We start from the raw sequence: 20,178 nt of genomic DNA on the forward strand, positions 1-20,178 counted from the left end.
TCTTTCTTTCTTTCTTTCTTTCTTTCTTTCTTTCTTTCTTTCTTTCTCCTCTTATCCCCACCTCAGAAACTCAGGAGAAATCTCTTCCCAGAAAGTGAGCAAGGTAATTTGCTAAGGGGAAGCACTAGTATCTGGAGATATCAGGAAAATCCATATGTAGGAAATGGTGCTTGAATTGAGCTTTGAAGGGATCTGAGTCTTCTGAGGGGCAAAGAGGTAAGGAAGAAGTCCATTCTTAGCATGTAGTAGGGGCAGTTGTACAAAGGCATGGAAACATGGGACGTAGAATGTTATATGTAGATGACAAAAAAATAGATCAGTTTAAGCTGGACTCAGTGAAGTGACATGGGAGAAATGTGGATATATTTACAAAGGTTAGGGTAAAGTAGTTGGGTAGATTATGAAGATCTTTAAATGATGAGTAGAGGAGTTTGGGTTTCAGAACAGAGGCAATAGGGACCTACTGAAGTTTTTGAGTAAGGGAAAGACATCAGAACTATGCTTTAGAGATATCTCTTTGGCAGCTATGTGGAGGATGTATTGGAGAGGGGAGAGCCTGGGAGCAGGAGAAACAATAAGAAGATTATTACAATAGTAAGAAGTGACAATGGCCTGGGCCAGGGTGGTGACTGTGAATGAAGAAGAGACATATGGAGAGATATTATAGAGTTAGGATTGACAAGACTTAGCACTATAGAACATAAACTCCTTGAGAGTGGGGATTGTTTCATTTATATATTCAGTGCCTAGTACCTTATCTGGTCTATAGCAGGCACTTATCCATTGCTTACTGATTTTTAACAGTTTAAATAGATGGAGGGCAGAGTAATGGAGAATGAAGTCAAAGGTAATTTCAAGGTTGTAAATCTGGGTAACCAGAAAGAGGGAGCTGCCATAGCATCTTTGCTGAGCTCTAGAAGAGAGATCATCTCTACCTAGATGACCAGTAGACATCTCAAATTCAACATGTCCAAATAATTATCACCTTCTCTCTCAATATCTAATTCCAATTCCAGCCTTATTCCAAAATTTCTCATATTAATCAATTAGTTAATAAATAAATATTGTACTAACTGCTGGGCACTTTTCTTCTAGTCACCAAGATTCAAAACATCAGTCATCCTTGACTATTTCTTCTCCCTTGATAAGTTGCCAAGCTTTGTAAAAATTACCTCTACAATACCTCTTGCATCTGTTCCCTTCTTTCCGTTTTTAGACTCCTTCCTAATCCAGGTCCTTACAAACTCACATGGTGGTCTACTGAAATAGCTTTGGAACTAGGTTTCCTGCTTTCAACCTCTTCCCTCATCAATTTTTCCTCTAAACAATTGTCAGATATAACGTTCTAAAAGCAGAGATATGATTTGCTATTCTCTTGCATCTGCAATGGCTCTCTGTTGAATCAAGGGTCAACTACAAGCTCTACATCCTGGCAATGAAAACACTTCACAAATTGGTTTCTTACTTTTTCAGACATATTTCAAATTGCCTTCCTTCATACACTCAATATACCAGTTAAACTGGACTATCTGCTGTTCCTTGAAACTTCGCATTCATTCATGACTTTATGCAGGCTTTTCCCCTTGCCTTGAACGTACCCTCTTCTCATTTCTATCTTATAGAATATCTTATAGAATTCTTATCTTTCCTCAAGGTTCCATCTCTTATAGGAAGAATTTCCTGAATTTCCCAGTTTTTAAGTACATATCCATATATAGTTTATATCCTCTAGCAAAGTCCCCTTAAGGCCAGAGATTTTTAAAAAAAAATTTTTCATCCCCAGTGCCCAGAACTGCCCCTTTCCCAACTTAAATGTAAAAGTTGGGTGCCCCTGGAAATGAGTACCAGGTTTAAGGTGCTCTGTGGGTCTGCACATCTAAAACTTTAGCTTATGAGCCCCCACTGGTACATTTAATTTTAATAATTAGCCAGGGACATAATTAGTTTGGGGCCAGAATATACTTTTTCTTCTTATGATGTAATGATACTTCCCCAGGGTTCAGCATTTCTGTTTGGCATGATGATTTAGTAAGCTACTTGGGTTCTGGGCCTGATGTCTATAGTTAAGAGAATAGGTCAGCTGAAAGATGCCATGGCCATGGTGGGTCAGAGGGCAGTGAAAGTAGAGAAATCATCTCCCACCCAAAAGGAAAGAAGCAATTCTCTCTCTTTTCTCAATTAACAGAGTTCATTCTGTCCAGAGCTCTTTCCTGCCTAGACTCACTCTTTAGTGAACTATTGCTTGGCACAGTATTGGAAGCTTGTATGACCTCCAAAAAGTTGTTTTGGGTTCATTTGACTATATCCCCCACACTGTGTTCCAGGGGTACTCATAAGATGTTAAGAGTGTCTTTGCCCAAGTCCCCCAACTCCAGTGGGTTCCTCTCACTAATAGCTGTTACCAATCCACAGTTCCATTTAACCAATTAACATCAATGAGCTTTTATATTAAACTATTTGCTTTAAAAATTCAGCAAAACAGAAGTATAAACTTTTCCCTCTAATACTCTGGGGGGGTGGGGTGGTAATACTCTAATAATACTGAACTCAGCCTTAACACAGTTTCTACATAGCATATGCACCATTGAGTTCATATCTAAATATAGATTGCTGCTGGATGAGTCCCCATTTCAGCTACCATTCTCCTTCTTGGTTCCCAATCCTGGATTGGCTGGCTATGAAGCCTTGCATGGACTCTAATCCCTGACATCCTGGTGGCTCATTTGCTTCACATGTCAGAACTCAAGAGGTCACAGTCAGCTCCAGTTTGCTTCACCTAAAGCAGGAAAAAAATAAAGTGAGGCCAAGAACCAAGGCCACTATTTATGGGCCACTTGTCAACTTCAGATGGGCAGGGCTCAGGACTTTTTCCCTTACAAAATTCTTTCTCTCTCTCTTAATCTCACTAGAATGCAGCCAGGCAGCAAGTAATCAGATGAGGTGGGAGAGGAAGGGTGAGAGACAGGCCCAGGCTGACTAGTGCCTTTTGACTATGCCCCAGTTTTGCCCCCCTCTAGTCAATCAAAGAGGCTTCTTTATTACCATGTGGCTAGCAGATTGGAAACAGTTACACAATGTTTGTGCACCTCCAAAATCCATGAGGGGGGCACTATATCATCCTGAGCTCATTGGCTAGTCCCTATTACATATAAAATGAGAGAATTGGACAAGATAATTTTTAAAATTTTTAAATTCATTTTTAAGATGATTTTGAAAGGCCTGTTCCACTTGTACATATTATGATCCTAGACACTTTCTGGATAGATCTTGTTTTTAGTTTGAAGCCAACAAAAATAACTCAGGTTTTAGCTGATTAGGTTTTCACCATGAGACTTATTTGCACTTTAATTAGGGACTCTGATTTTGAAAAGTCTTTAAGCTCCCAAAGAATGGAAGACTAGATATCCTCTGGGACTATTTTCAGCTTTAAGTTTTTATAAGTATTTGTTTGAGTAGTTTAAATTCCCCTTGAGGTAGTGAGATACAAAGACCTATCAGGGTTGGGGAACCTGCAGCCTCCAAGCCACATATGACCCTTTAGACCCTCAAATGCATCCCTTTGACTGAATATAAACTTAGAAGTTTTTCTTTCCTGGTCTCTTGCTGTTTGACACTACTCAGGAGTGGTGGGAGGTCTTTCTGTTAGTAGAGCATCCTAGATGTAAATACCACCTCAGAAATTTACTGGTTGTGTGATTTTGTATGAATCATTTAATTTACCAGAGATTTAGTTTCCTTCTCTGTAATATGGGAATAATACTCACTCTGATGCTTCAGACTTTGCCAACATGATTCAGCTAGCTTCTCATGCTGGAACTTCCCTTGGTGCCTAGGATTTTCTCACTGTGGAATATCCTTCAGCAATGCTAGTCTCATTTATCACTGGGACCTCCATTTTGGGGCCACGGTGCATTCCCCTCCCAGCTGTGCTTGTGACTCTATGAACTTTGTCAGCATGTCATTGCCCAGGTACCCCTAATTATCCTCTTCTCTTTCCAGCTCCTTTTTGTGTTGTCTTTCCCCATTAGAATGTAAGCTCCTTGAGGGCAGGGATTGTTTTTCTATTTTGCTTATATTTGTATCTCTAGCACTTAGCACAATACCTGTTTAATAAATGCTTGTTGTATTCCTGCCCTAGCTATCTCCTTGGTTGTTGTGAAGAAAATGCTTTCAAATGTTAAAAACGCTATGTGAATATTAATTATTACAAATTTTGAAGGTTTTACCTGGTTATCTTTGGGTCCAGGGGGAGGAATTCTATTAGGGCTTCTTAATCTTTTTGTGTGTGTCATGGACCCTTTTGGTAGACTGGGTAAGTATAATGATCCCTTCTCAGAATAATATTTTAAAATATTTTTAAATAACTGAAAGAAATGATAGATTTCAGTTATAGGTTACTGAAACTAAAGATGTAATTCCCCCCACCCCCCATTCAAGTTGGAACCCTTCAAATCTGTCCATGGATCCCAGTTTTAAGCCTGGGTTTCTAATAGAATCACTCACTTGGGGCTGGAGGCTAGGCATTGTGTGTGCTTCCACAACCATTCTCCTTCCAAATCATAGTCAGATGAAGTTGGTTAAAATAAATATTAATGTAGACCAGAAGCAGGAAAGTTAGAAAAGGTCAGCCTGAGGCAGGTGTAGAGACAGGATAAGGAAAGTTCCATCTCTTTGCCTAGAGGGTGGGGGTGGGGTGGGTTTGAAGCTTTGACCATCCAGGAAGTGTGCCTAAGGACTTTTTAAACTCCTGCAACCTGGCCTCATTATTATCCAGCACCAGTAACTTTGTATCTTTCAAAACTGAGAGTTGCTTTAACCACTCTGTTTCACTGTAACAACAACACACTCTTGTTATTAATTAAAGCAGGGATCCTTAGCCTTTTTGTGACATGGATGCCTTTGGCAGTCCGGTAAAATCTATAGACTCTTTCTCAGAATCATGTTTTAAAATGCATAAAATAAATACATAGAATTAAAAAGGAAACCAATTATACTGACGTGTGTATATGTGAATGTGTATATATGTATATACATCTGAGTGTATATATACTTACATACACATATATGTATGTATATTTATCTATCTCTCCATCTATTGTTCATGGGTGACAGAATAAGAAATCCTGCTTTAAAGTTTAGAAAACAAATTTAAAATTTCTTCATAGAGACAGCTAGGTGGCGCAGTGAATAGAGCACCGGCCCTGGAGTCAGGAAGTCCTGAGTTCAAAAGACCTGTTTGACCTGAGTCAAACACTATGACCTTGGGCAAGTCACTTAACACCAATTTCCTTGCTTTCCCCCCTCAAAAAAATTTATTCATAACACCCAATGAAGTAGGTAGTGTATATATCATTGTTCCCATTTTACTGAATAAGAAGAGACCAAGGCTCGGGTTAAGTAATGCCATGGTCATATAGCTGGTAAGTGCCAAAGCTGGAATAAAAAAAAAAACAAACAAACAGGTCTCTTGACTTTTGGTTGCTTTGACTCCCTCCATGTCTTTCTTTCCTGACTCCCCAATTTGTACTGTCTCTTGTCAGTGGGGGTTAAGGTGTCAGTTTGTTACTCTTGATGAACAATGCATTGACTTTTGAATTGCCCCTTTTGAAAATAATGCCTTAACTCAAAAGAATGAAATTAAGGGTAGACATTTTAATTAGTGAATTGAGTTTACCTCAAATACTTTGAAGCAGATAGGGATTTGAACTGTCCCTCAGTCAGATGATGTCTGACCTAGGGTCATCCTTAGTAGGGAGATGCTCTGGCTAGAAAGGTGAATAATTTTAGGCATTCATTTCCATATGTTGAAACATTCTAAGGAGTACCCTAAAGTGAAACTCGGGATGTGAGGACAATGCTTGGCCATTCTCCCACACAGAGGTTACTTAATGGGGAATCAGGAATTCTTAGCCTGTTTTGCATCCCAGGGACCCCTTTGGCAGTCTGGTGGAAGCGTGTAGAATGAAATACATAAGTTATAAAGGAATCAAATTTTTTTTTAAAGTTCAAGGATACCAAATTAAGAACTCTTGCTTGATACTACAAATCTCACCATAGCTTTCAAGGGGGGTGATCAAGAAGTTCAGGAGTCCAGAGACAACTTTCTATGAGTGCCTTAGGAGCTGTCATAGTGGGGTCATCAGAGTTCACTTCTGGATTCTTGCTGCCTTGACCAAGAAGTCTCCTATATTCTGTACAATCCTGGGAAACAACCTGATTTAACCTTTGTATAAAAAAGAAAATACTAAGAAGAATTCTGTTTACTGGTGATAAAAGATTTTATTTTATTTTAACTCTGTATTCACAGTCATTTTTATAAACCACAGAAGAAAATCAGACTCCTTGCCTTGTTAATATAACTTTCTTTTTAGTCATTACATTTGGTCATTTCTAAAAATCAATTCATCCTTCAAAGACACAGAGGTGACCCCCCTGAGGATATTGGCGATTCCAAATCCAAAATATTTCAAAACATGCTAATGTATAAATCTCCTAATAAGGCAACTTCAAGGCAGACAATACTCCTTAGAATGCACAATTTCCCTCAGATTTTGTTTTTTGATGTTACCTTATAGTCCTACCTTTTAAGGAGCACAAAGATGGGGATAACATCTCAGAGGAGGTTTTTATTGGAAGTGCTTCTGTTGGAAGGAAGGAAACAAGCATTTATTAAACATACCTACTGTGTAGCCAGCCACTGTGCTAATTTGTTTTACAATTATTATCTCATTTGATCTTTTGTAACAACCTTGGGAGGTAGGTGCTTTCCCACTTACAGATGGAGAAAACTGGGCCAGAACAAGGTTAAGTGACTTGCCCAACCAAGGTCATGAAGCAAGTAAATGTTTGAGGCTACATTTGAACTCACATCTTCCAGACCCAGGCCTGGCACTATATGCACTCTAGCACCACCTAGCAGCCTCATACACACACATCGCATTAATATTACCTTGTCAGAAATGTTTTTGTCATGATGCGCTGATTGAAGAACATTTCTATGGGTGAGAATCTGAAGTCTGATTGAATATCTTGCCCCTTTTGAATCTGCCAGCAGAGTAACCATATGCTAAACTTGTACATAATGTACCAGCTTCTCAATAATTTATAGCTTGTGCTCAGTATAATGTTCTTTGGTGTAGTACAGTGGTATGTTTGTTTGCTCTTGTGTCCTTTTTCATGTTTGTCAATACTAGTGACACTCATCTCTGATCATAAGCTCCATGGGTACATATGTTATGTTTAAGTTAGTTGTATGTTGGCCAGCAAAGAACCATGTGTAAGTGGAAGCTTAACAAGGATCATAAAAATGTAGTCGTTACGATAAAATACTATTTATTAAATGTCCTCTGAGATAAGTCTGGGTGCTCTATAGAGAAACTAAAAAAGGACATAGGCTTCTTCTTTTAGAACATTTCATTTAAAAACATAGTAAAAAAAATTAGTCGTTATGAAAAAGATCCCCAAGACCAAAGCTTACCCTTTGTTCCCCCTCCTCTAAGAAAAGGCTAGTGGACAACACTAATGATATCATGGTGCACTACCAACGGAAAGATAAAGGAAGAAATGAAACAATGATGCTACAAGTCCTAGAAACTTCCTCCTTCCCACAATGTTTCATCAGTGGCTACCCACTAAAAACAAATTTTACAGTTGTGAGTTCCTTTAGGCTGGAGACTATCTTTTGTCTTTCTTTGTATCTCCACAGGACAGTCATTAGATTTGGTTATTTCTAGCTAGTACAGGACCTAGCACATGGAAGGCAATTAATAAATGTGTATTAACTAATTGACTAATTTCTACCTCAATTTGCCCTGTATCAATAATGTTGACTGCACAGGTTGTGGGGTAAAGCTCCCATGGCCTGGCCATAGAAGAAAGTTACTGTGTTGATCATCTATCTCCACATTTAACCAACTCTGTCAACACTGCTCTCCCAGAAGGGCAAGGGGAAATGTACTCTGTGTACCAACTGAGTCTTGAATGAAGTCAGGGAAACTAATAGACATGAGGGGGCAGAACATTCCAGGAATTGGGAATAGCCAGTGTAAAGACACCAAGAACAGAGTGTTGTCTTTTTAAGAACTGCAAAGGGGTCAGTTGTAACAGTATTGTAAAATAGGTGGGGAGTAACATGTAAGAAGGCTGGAAAGGTAGGAAGGATAAAGTTAAAACAATACTAAAATGCTAAACAGATTTCATTTTTGATTCTGAAGGTGATGGGGAGTTAATGGTGTTCATTGAAGGTGTGTGTGTGTGTGTGTGTGTGTGTGTGTGTGTGTGTGTGTGTGTGTGAGAGAGAGAGAGAGAGAGAGAGAGAGAGAGATGGTCATACCTATGCTTTAGAAAAGTAGCCTTGGCAGTGAAGGGGCGAATAGGTTGGAATAAGGTGAGAAGGGAAACTAGGCAGAAGATTAGCCCCATAAATTTATACCACCCAGGAAAAATGCTTCAACAATCCTCCCTCACCAAGAAAAAAATCTCTGCCTCAGCTACTATGCTGAGGCTCAATTCATGTCATTATTTTTTTTTTTTGGAGGGCAATTGGGGTTAAGTGCCCAAAGTCACACAGCTAGTAATTGTGTCGTGTCCGAGGCTGGATTTGAACTCAAGTCCTCCTGACTCCAGGGCCAGTGCTCTATTCACTGAGCCACCCAGCTGCCCCAGGTCATCATTATTGAGTGAGATTTGTGAGGTAGGTATGAAACACTCTTGGCAGTCTTTTGTATCAGGTGATGCTCTTTTTACATGACTTAATACAGTTAAGGTGCCTTGTCATCAAAAAGAGAGAAACAAAAATTACTAACCTATTTGCTCAATTAACTGCAATGAGGGATAGAGCATCATGGCAGTTAACCACCAAGCCCTTTTCATTTGGTTTTGGAGAAGGGATCTGTTTGAAGTCAGGATGTGCTGGCAGCAGTTTCATTTTCAGTACTATATTTCACTTAGCCTCATAAATTACATATTCCCAGGATATACCAACTAAATACAATCCACAAAGTGGATAATCCATATGCAGCTAAATCTAGAATTATTTTTTTGGTTTTATTTGTATGGGCATGTGTTTTAAGTTAAGGGAGTATTACAGATGTCTCTTGGAACAATAATCTTTTCATAAACAAAATCAGAGAAATGGTACCTTTCAATCAATCACAGGGACCTGGGATTTAAGGACTTTGTATTGTGACTCTACTGGTAATTTTTGCTATGTCTGTGCCTTGGTTTCTCCAACTACAAGACAAAGAAGTAAAATATAACCACTTATCTTTATTTACCTAGTTGGCAATTGTTAAGACTAAGGTTCTTCTAGGCTGTAGTCCAGTGGTTTGAAGAGACATATTTTAATAGATGGCTTTTGAAATCCTTTTGCTATTCTAAATCCATGATCATATGACCTTTATGGTTTGCCACATGGAGATATGTATGTGAGTTACATATGTTTTGAATCTGACAGTCACCTCCTAGATGAAACCATGTATAAGGGGAAAACCACCCTGATCTTTTGCAAGGACAATAATTATGAGAGGTACTGTAGGGTAGTGAAACAAGGAAGATGTGGATTCACAACCTGTTTTTCACATATACTGCCTGTAATGTGTGACCCTGGACAAGTCACTTAACCTTTCTCTAAGACTCTCCAAGATTTTACATTTCAGAGAAATTTCCTATCTATCATCTGTTGGTAGAAGGAGTTTCCTGACCAGAGAGCTTCCTACACAGATGAAAAGCTAAGGTCTAGACAAACAAACAAAACAGTTAAATATTAACATATTATATAGAACTTCCTTAAATTCCTTATATTCTGTTGGATCATTGTTTTTGTAATGCTATTGTGTCAGAAATCTCACACGTAAGTAATAAATGTCAGTGATTGTTATTGTTGTTCAGTTTCGTCAGACTCTTTGTGACCCCGTTTGTTTTGTTTTGTTTTTCTTCTGGAAGAGATATGGTAGTGATTTGCCATTTCCTTCTCCAGTTCATTTTTACAAATGAGGAATTGATGCAAATAGGGTTAAATGATGTGCCCAGGGTCACAGAGCTAGTAAGTGTTTTAGGTTGTATTTGAACTCATGAACATGAATCTACCTGATTCTAAGCCCAGTTCTCTATCTATTGTGCCATCTACCTGCTCTCAGTAAGTGATTAATAAATGCTGAGTTAATAATTGATCTTTGAAATTCTACAAAGGTATTTCAAACATACATAAGACTTTTCAAAACAAGAAAACATAACTATGACCAATTTAAGACATAGAACTCTTCAAAGGACAAGAAATAGTCCATAGGTCATATCTTGAGTTCATAAAATGGAGGTTTGTATTTGTGAAATGTTTTGAGCATGGTTAGTTGATATTCCTGATTCATCATGCCAAAATGCCATCTCTTTTCCTGAATCATAACTGAAGTTCCTTCACGGCTATAGAAACCTGCTGTTGGCATATAGTACTGAGGGAATCTGGCTTCATTTAACCTGTGAGGTTTAACAAGACCATAGCCTGAAGGTTGTAAGGCTATGAGCCATACCACTATCTCAGGCTTTTGATGACACCATAAACCACTTGAGATTTATGATGTTAGCAGATTCCATTAGATATATATGTGCACAGGTGCAGCATGTAATTAGTGAAAGAAGGCAAACTGTGTGTGTATACATATATACATACATATATATTTTTTAAACACACACACAGTCACAATAGTTTAAAATTTTATGAGGGATACCTGTAAATTTCAACCATTCATCCACCTGAAGGCAGGGGAAGGTTAAGGTGTTGACTTCAGGACCCTTCCAGATCTATTAGTACAATGAACAGCTATGTTCTGTGGAATAGATACTGTGTTTATTTTGACAGGGTTATGCCCATGAAGAAAGGGCTTACTATATTATAGTTGAAGTCTTCCATAACCAATGAATAGTCAAGATAGTCACTGGTATTTATTATTTATGCTTGGTCTTAATTTGAAAGAAAATGTACTGGAGAAGTTTCCTCCAGACCTCAATAAAAAGTCCTATCAGTACAGTTATAATTTAATGGAAACCATTGTCAACAAGAAATGTAGCATGCATTTAACCTTCAAAGCAAAAGGTAGGTGCTGGACAGGCTCCTCCTCAAAAGCTTATCTAAATATGGCAAAATGCTTTTTTGCCAAAAACATTTATAACTATTATTTGATAGTCTTTCAATATATGAATTTTGAATTCTATAACATGATGCTGGAATAATTTTATAAATTATAACATTATTAGTAAATAATGTTAACATCTGATATATAATTTGCTTAATATTATAATTATCAAATGTTTTAATATATGTATAAAGTATAGGCTTAGTTAAAATGAATGTTAGTTTTAAAACAGCCTAAATGCCATAATCTAATGATCTGCTTATTAGTTATTATGTACTGTTTAATAACATTTTTAAAATTATGGATGAAACTAAAAACATGTTTATTCTGTTTTTTAAAGGAACATAGAAGCCAAAATAAACACCTTTGCAGTAATAACTGAAAATTACTGGTTTGGTTGGGATAGAGGAATTACTTCAATTGTGATATAAAGCAATGTAGTAGTGCATGCCTTCTAGAAATAATTATATAGTGATTATTTTCAAAGATAAACAAACACACAGATGTGCAAGTATATGTTTTTAAATTCTTACTTTGTAAATATATCTATATATATAAATTAATTTAATTATGAATGGAGCAAAAGCATCCAAAGCTTTAGTTTGCTTATAGAAGCTTCTAGTAAGTTCTAATGGGTGACATGCCTTTAACTTAAGGCAGAAAAATTACTTGTTCTACTGGAATCACTTCAGTGTAGAGTGCCAAAGTACCTAAGTGGTTTTTGAATAGTGCTTATTTTTGTAGACATTTCCTTGACGAATAATTTTGATGAATAAATGATGTGATTTAAAAAAAAGACAAGCATAAAAAATATTCTGGACTTTAATCATATTGTGTGAAAGGCCATTAACCAAAGTGATACTAAATCAAAAAAAATCCATTTATTTAAAAGCATATGCTAATGTATATACATTTATTTACCTATATACCCAGGTTAATAGTAGAAATTAGCTAGCTATTCTGGATATTAACCAATTGGGAATTCTAGCTTAAGAACATATGCAAAGTGAATGTAAAGTAATGAGACCAATTTCCACAAACTACACGTAAAAGTGAATTTGACTGTATGGTAAAACCCTGCATAAAATGTAAGTGTGATATGTTTCTTATTTGACAGATAAATAAGAGGAAGAATGGTCAGAATAGGTATAAGTATGCTTTCCAGCCTCAGGTGTTGAAAGAAAGGACATGTAAATAAAAAATAATCTATGAAATGTTCAAAGTGGCATAAAATAGTATTGTTTATTACTAAATAATATGCATGGGGGGAGGGGGGAAATCTGGACTCATCTGTTTTAATAATAGTCACTTGAGCTTAGACAGCTTTGGAAACCTATTCCTTTCTGCTTCCCGTCTCCCTTCCTTGTTTCATATAGTACTCCTCTTGAATAACACTAAATACTTTGCATAGCACCATCTCTTTCTTTAAGTGAACTGTCCTGTGTGTTCTGAGGAACCAGCAGCTTAGCTAAGTGACTTCAAGGAATAATGATTAGCAATTCTTTTTAGGACTTTTCCAGCCGAGTTTAAACCAATGACAAATGAGAATTTTCAGTGCATTTTCATTGATGCTCTACAATCTGTTTTTATAGTTCTTTTATTTATTATTTTAATTAGCATTCATCATTGGTAGGTAGTTCTTCAATCCTAAAATTTAAATATATACAAATAAAAATGGTATGGTCTTAACTTAGGAAAAAATGCCTGTTATCTACTAAGTTGATTATCTGGTATCATAGCATATGGTTATAACACATTATAATACATTTATTGGATAGTTGTATTCTCTGAACACTGGGGAGGAAAGTAATTTAAAGTTTATTTTCCTCTGGATGCCATATAAAATATGTATGTGTGTATGTATGTACGTGTGTATATATATATATACATATATATAATGTGTATGTGTATGTATATATACATATGTATATGGAAGAAAGCTTAACCATTTCCCACTTATATTTATCCCTTTATTTCCCCTCTCTAGAATAGTTATGAAAAGTTAGTATTATGATAGTTAACCACCCAAATTAAGATCCTTAATTGACAATCTAGCATCAACTCTGGCTTCTTCCAAATTCTAGTGGATCACAGTCACCTTGAGAGTTTCTCAATTTTATTGCTTAAAAAATGTTCCAAGTATGTGTAAGCATGTACTTACGTATAATGTTCTCACAGTAAGAAAATAGGAATGGATGGGATCATCTGTGTTTAATACTGTGTATTGCTGGTTCTATGAAGCAGAAGTATATTGTTGATTCTCTTCTGGACTTTTGGGATAAAATACTGACATGCTAATGTTTAGTAGAGAGATAAGAACAATTCATCTGGAGCTATTCTGGTCCCACTGGTAATCACATAATTGAACAGGTTTTTAGAGGATATTTGAAGCCATTGTTGTCCCTTGTGCGATTACATAATTAGTCGGCATCACTGTATAATAAAATCTTCTAAAAATGTGTGTGGAGTAGTATGGTATAATTTTCAGACAAAGTATTCCATTTTAACTTTAAAATTTCCTGATACCTGATTTGTCCAATATCTGAACTGAAAAACATCTCATAGTTGAACTTTTAAATATATTTTCATTAAATGATCATGTTTAAGAAAATGAAACAAAGCAATGGATATTTAGCTGAAGAACAAAAAAATGACTTTATGGCCATTTGTTAATTAAAACTAGAGAAGAAAATTCACAGGCCCAGTTCTAGTAAGGGATGCCTTTTTACTTTTAGCCACTTAATATCTAATATTGCTTTTATGTAAATGTACATATATTTTAGTCACTAAGTAGGTTCAAGTTACTTTGTTGTAAGGACAACCAAGTCCAAGATCAACTTTTTTTTTTTTTTACAGAGAACTAAATGTAGCCTTGGAAAGAGGATCCTCGAAAAGTTGCTAGGAAAAACCCCCTCGCCTGATCTAGTAGTCTAGAAGCCTTAATTTTTTTTAAATATTCTTTTAACAGTTGTTAAAACCCAAAGCAATTACTGAGACATCATCATCCCTATTTTGCTGAGCCGTCTTGCAGAGGGAGTCCCACACTGCCTCCAGTAGAAAGTACAGCACACCCCAGATACACACTCAAGAATCACACAAAGGCAAGCATACAAATGCCCATGGAGACTCACACAGAGTCCCCCCCCCACTTCTCAGCCTCACCCTCACGTATACTCACACTGATCCCCAACCCCCTACATTCCCACCCCCCACACCACAGCAGCACAAAGACCAAATACACACACACACACACACACACACACACACACACACACACACGCACGCACATGGTGTGGCCATGGAGAAATCCATTGCCTCCATTGGTATCATATACAGTGCTGATTTCAGGGGGGCGCTTTGACCTGCATGCTGCTGATCAGACTTCAATGCTGGCTGCCCCCTTGGCTTTCTGTAACTCGCTTGCTCTCATTGGAGGCTGAGATATGAATATGCAATAGCTATCTCCCCAGATCCCTTCCTCCTCCCTTTTTTTTGGTATCTCACTCAGCCGCCAGGCGGAAGCGAAGAGCTGCACTTTCCAATAGATCTAGGAGGGCGGCTGTTTGGGGACTGGGAAGAGGCGGAGGAGGAGGAGGAAGAAGAGACGCAGAAAGAAATGAAAGAGTGCGGAGGGAGAGCGGGTGGCCTCGGGAGAGGAAAGGGTGCTTTGGTGGGTGGTGGTTAGAGGGAACCACCGCCGCTGCCCAGGCCAATCAGAGAGAAGCGGAAAGAGGCCAAGTACGCAGCCGGGCTCTACTATCGCCAGCCTGATCTGCAGAGCCAAGCCAGACCCAAAGGGGGGTGGGGGGGGGGGGGGGGGGTGAGAGAAAGGGAAAAGAGTATAGGAAGAAAAAAAAGGAGACAGCACCATATACACACACATCACGCAGAGAGCAGCCTAGCTAAAAACAAAACGAAACTAAACGAAAAGACACCCCCCCTCCAAAAGCAACAACAGCAGCACCCCCCCACCGCAAATCAAAATAAAAGTAAACAACAAAACGAAACAAGCAAACAAACAAACAACAACAAAACCCGACCCCGAGCTCAGCCTGTCCAGGACAGCGTGCAAATCAACCACCAAAAACTACTTTCCAGTATTGCAACCAAAAGAGGAAGGAAGACTGCAAATTCAGAGGGACTGAGGGGGAGGGGAGGGGTCTGCTCACTGACTTTGACTTTTACCGCCTTTTCCTCTCTGACCAAGAACTCTCTTCCTGTTGTGGTATTGCAGAAATTAATAATAATATTAATAATAATGATAAATAATACTTGCTGTCCACTACTGGAAATTGAAGCAAAACCAAAAAAGCAACACAAAATCAACCCTTCAGGAAAGCATTACTCTCTCTGTACCTGAGAAATGTGAAGCCAGTGGCCCTGTGTTGTGGTAGTAATTCAGAATCCTATCCATTTAATGCAGTACAATGCGATGGTATGTGGTGTGGAGATGATAGATTGTATTTGCTTTTTTTCCTCCATCCCTCCCCTCCCTCCCCGATTATTTTTGCGTGTGTTTCAAAGAGGATATATCACATACCTTTCTAAAATGCTGATATCATTTCTGTTTTGCGTTGGGATATGTGGGTTGCACACATATATGTTGTATGTAATTGTATGTGTGTTTATGTGTATTTGTTTTTGGCAGCTTTTGTATATGGGTTACACTTTTATGCCAGGAATCAGTGGATGGGAGTGTTCGTCCAAAAAGTGCTGAACTTGGCACATTTCCTGCTTCAACTTCCACCTTCCCCTTCCCTCCTATCCCCCCTCCCCCCCTCTGGCAGGCAACTATCAGTTAAGCCCTGGAAAGGATTAATGTGAGAATGTTACTTTAGTTGTACCTTGTAGCCAACTCTTGCTCGTTGCCTCACGGTTTCCTTCTTTTCTCTTCTATTTTAGGCACGGTATTTCTCATGTAGGCTGCCCACTTTCACTCCTAATGCATGCCTTTAGTTTGGACGAGGGAGGGAATTATGAAGGGAAATACCATTAATAGTCTGTTTGGTCTGTGTTGGTTTTCTATCGGCATGCTTTTTAAAGTTTCATTTCCAACGATGTTGTAGTGTCAAATTGTAGTGGTATTTTTCTTTCTTTCCCTTTTAAAAAATATATATATGTATGGGGGGGGGCTAAAATTATAATGAATTTCTTCCCCCTCAATCAACCCCCCCCTTAATATTTATTTTCACCCTGCTGTTTTGCTGTGGGATTTTTTTTCCCTCTCTACTTAAGTCTGTGTGTGTGTCTGTGTCTGTCTCTCTTTTCCCTTGTCCTCTCTTCGCCAGTATGTCTGGGCCACATTTTAATGCACAATATCCCATCCATTAAGTTGTGGTTGAATGCGGAGTGTGTGAGGACTTGGCAGCTCTCAGGTTGAAGGGGGCGGGGAAGCCAGCTTCGACTTTGACACAAGATGCCGAAGTGGCGTGATCTGAATTATTATTAGGGCTGTGAACATGGCCATCTTCTCCTCCTCCAGTTGGAAGAGCTGCCATCGAACTTGAGACGAGACAGACAAGATCTCCAAGTTTTTTTTTTCAAGTACAGTAGCTGGCAGGGAAAAGGCGCCAAAATACACAAGATTAACTCTAACTTTCTTTGAACTGATCTCAGAGCACCATTCCATGTAACTAACTTTTAATAAATGGGGGGAAAGTTAACTTTTGAACTCACACTTGAATAGATATTTGTCAGCCCTAAAATGTAATTAACCCCCCCGAAGTAATATATTTTTATTTATGTTGTTGGGGGGTGGGGTGGGGAGGAGTTCGTGTAAATAAGTGTGGTGTGTGTATGTATCAGTCAAAGGAGTTCAAGATTTAATCAATATCAGTTAGTGGGCAGTACACTTACTGTATGCAGGAGAATAGATTTTAGTCCATTGTGAAGCTGAGAAACTGACCTTTATGCAGCCTGAGTAAAAACTGCTAAGAGTTGTGAAACACAAAACGTTGTGGTTTACGGTTTTACATTTGAGGTTTGATGTTTTCATTTAATGGTCTGGAAGATGGGGAAAGCTTCAGTGCTGAAAAGTCCCTATTAAACCAGATGTGGACAAAGGTCAAGCACTTAAACTCATTGATACAATATCCTGCAGATTCCTACTTTACTGATGGGGGGGTGAGTGGGGGGGAGAGGACGACGACGACCGATGAGCAGTATTTGAGTTCTAATTTTAATTTATCCTTGTGATAGCATTTCTATCCACTTGAAAATTTTTTTTACTGAATGTATTAAATTTTATAGCCATGATATTTTTATTAAAGCAAATAAGAAATTGATTAGTCATTTTCCCATGTAAATGTGGACAATTTCATTGTTTAACTTCCAAATTAAATTCTCCTATTATTTTTCATCAGACATTTTAATTGTGCATATATTTAATTTTAATAGTCAGATACATCAGTAGTATAATTATAGGCTGAATGGTGATATAAACATCTGTAAGTGTTCTTTAAGATTCTGATATCACAAAGAAATAAGAAAATGTCATTTAATTCAATTATTTATCATGCATTTTAACAATAAAATATTTTAGAGAAATTCTACTTGTACAGTTATACAAGGAAAATAGAAAATGTATTTACTATGTATTTCCTTAATAAATTGTTTCATTTTTAAAAATCTCTCTAAGATGTCTTCTTACTTAATTTTGAAAGTGACTGTTTTTGAATTTAGATCTAGTTTTGATTTTCTTTTCACTTACAATGACACCTCTAAAAGGACAATTTGGAGGAGGGAGGGGGGCATCGAATTTAACTGTTACCCTTCACAGTGTAGTATTTTTAGTACTCAAAGTCTTTTGAAATTAGAGGACCCCCAAACATCTATTTCCAAAAGTCATATGAATGTATCTGCTTGCTTATTTTCATAGGTAAGAATGGCATGTTTTAGTGGGTAACACACTGACTTAACTGTGGAAGGAAAAATATTATGTCATTTTACTCTAAAGAGCTGGTACCCAGACAAAGCAGTTAAGGATATTACAGAGTGTGCATTCATATACACACACATATACATATATGTATGTATGTATGTGTGTATATACAGTTAATTAACTGAGTAATCAAAAACAATTAGTTTGAGATACCAAAATAAAACTAAAGCCTAAACCATGCAAGAGGCATGGTTAAAGCTGTTCAAAGATTTCTTTGGAGGTTCAGGAAATGTAATGTTGGTTTATGAACTGGCTCAGCTCTTCACAGCAATTCACAGGGGCTAATCATTAAGACTGTATTGAGAATCAGTTCAGAGTCTATGTCTGGAGTTTCCATTTGTAAATAAATGTGCATAAAATGTAGACAGACATAGTGAGACATATATGTGTATATGTATATGTGTGCATATATGTATATGTATGTGTATATTCATGTTGAATCCTGGAATTGCAGCAGTAACATTATTAATAGGAACATTTTTGTCATTTAGATTTGACCTCAGGGGAGATCCCAGTCTTGCACTGGGGGTAGAGGAGCCCATGTATATTTATTTATCTTGATTGTGTATAGTGCTGGTAGTGAAAAAAGTAACTAGTATAGATTGGGGGGTGGGTGGGAAATGGGGTCAAAAATCAGTCTTAATTTGACTGTAATGGTTTAAGCACCAAGAGGGCCAGGAACAATTTTGTAATTCTTGACAAGCTGAGACAATTCCAGTACTTTGGATTGCTTATATATGAATTTTTGTGAATTTTATTTGTGTGTGCCTCCAGAGATGTATAAACTTGTGTCGTACTTTAAGACTACATAAGCATGAGCAGATGCTGGTCAAACATCTCTGGGCCAAGAGGTTCTTTTCTTGCCTATTACAAGTAATAGAAGAGATGAGCAACTTTTCAGGTTGCTTCCTGGGTTCAAAAGGTCACCTGTCTCAGTCTATTTTTAAAATGTGTGTATTATATATATGTATATATAATACATATATACTTATACACACATATATATGCGCACAGAGACATATGTGTGTGTATGTTTAAAACATTGGTCATCCAGTGTTGGGATAAAAATGAAGCTTAGTTAACTTTTCCTTCTCACCCTAAACCTGAAAGTCATTAGGTGGATTGAAAATGACATTAAGATAGAAAAAATATATTCTTTCCCTTCCAAAGGCACAAGATCCTTAACCTTCCTCTCCAGACTTTTCTGGAAAGGTCACTGAGTGGGATGGGGGTGGAGACTATGGTGGAAGACAATCAATATTTGTAGTTGTTTTGAGATGTCTGCCTGTAGGCTTAAGGGGTCCAGTCTTTTGGAGGTCACTGAAAGGCCTCAAAGCTGTTACAGCTTGCTTTTTACTGACATTTGGGTATAGAAAAAAAAATCTGTCACCTGGGGCACCAGCAATCCCCTTTGAAATGAATAAACCTTCTGCTAGTTTCAGAATATGTTCCACTCCCCACTTCTTTTTAAGGTGTCAGGAATAGGGAAGAGCGGGAAAGGATTAAAAAAAAAAGTCTGCTCTCAGTTGCTAAGTGGACTGCTCTTCTATACCATATTAGAATTGCTACACTGGAGCTATCCCATTAGTTTCTTGGGTAGGTTAAAGTGTGCCAGCTCTGCCTCTCTGTTTAACCTGATCAATGCAGGAATGAGAGAAAACCAGAAAGGGAGGAGGATTAAGGTCAAAGTCCAAAATGTTTCCAGACATCTTTGAAGAAGTCTACAGAGACCCTTTGGAAGCCTGTCTAAGAATAATAATGTGAACCTGGGAAAAGGTGGGAGTGGAGCAGGGAAAGGATAGGCTATTCCTTCCACTTCCCAAGGTGGTAATTGACTTCTGCTGCTGTAAAGAAACAACCTGTCTCTCACCCAATCAAACTAAATTCATCAGCCCCTCTTTCCCAAGGTCAGCTATTCCTAGAGAGGTCTAGAGTTACTTTGGCACAAGTAGAGAAAGAAAGAAATATTAGTTTTACTGTTTTATCACCCACCTACCCGTCTGGGGCTTTTGAGGGCAAAGAGTATAGTCAAATAGAAACAGCATAAGGTACAGACACCTAACAGTCCCCTTGCCCTCCCTTCTCCTTATTATCTTTTTCCCACTACACTTT

General features: G+C 37.8%; 1 long non-coding RNA gene across 3 annotated transcripts; it reads right to left on the reverse strand.

The window, feature by feature from the left end:
- Positions 1 to 6: 6 nt before the first annotated feature.
- Positions 7 to 18,313, reverse strand: LOC138163205 (uncharacterized). Of its 3 annotated transcripts, none has more exons than XR_011168843.1 (3): positions 15,971 to 18,313; positions 6,582 to 6,641; positions 7 to 2,776 (listed from the first exon to the last, which is right to left on the reverse strand). It is a non-coding gene; the product is annotated as an uncharacterized lncRNA (long non-coding RNA). The 3 variants fall into 3 exon arrangements; XR_011168845.1 differs by lacking the exon at positions 15,971 to 18,313 and adding an exon at positions 15,667 to 15,952; XR_011168844.1 differs by lacking the exon at positions 15,971 to 18,313 and adding an exon at positions 15,483 to 15,577.
- Positions 18,314 to 20,178: the final 1,865 nt, after the last annotated feature.

The sequence above is a fragment of the Petaurus breviceps genome, unplaced genomic scaffold, assembly GCF_028583685.1.
Source record: "Petaurus breviceps papuanus isolate PSGF00001 unplaced genomic scaffold, PetGlider_PUasm1.0 187, whole genome shotgun sequence".
In the NCBI taxonomy this organism is placed as follows: domain Eukaryota; kingdom Metazoa; phylum Chordata; class Mammalia; order Diprotodontia; family Petauridae; genus Petaurus; species Petaurus breviceps.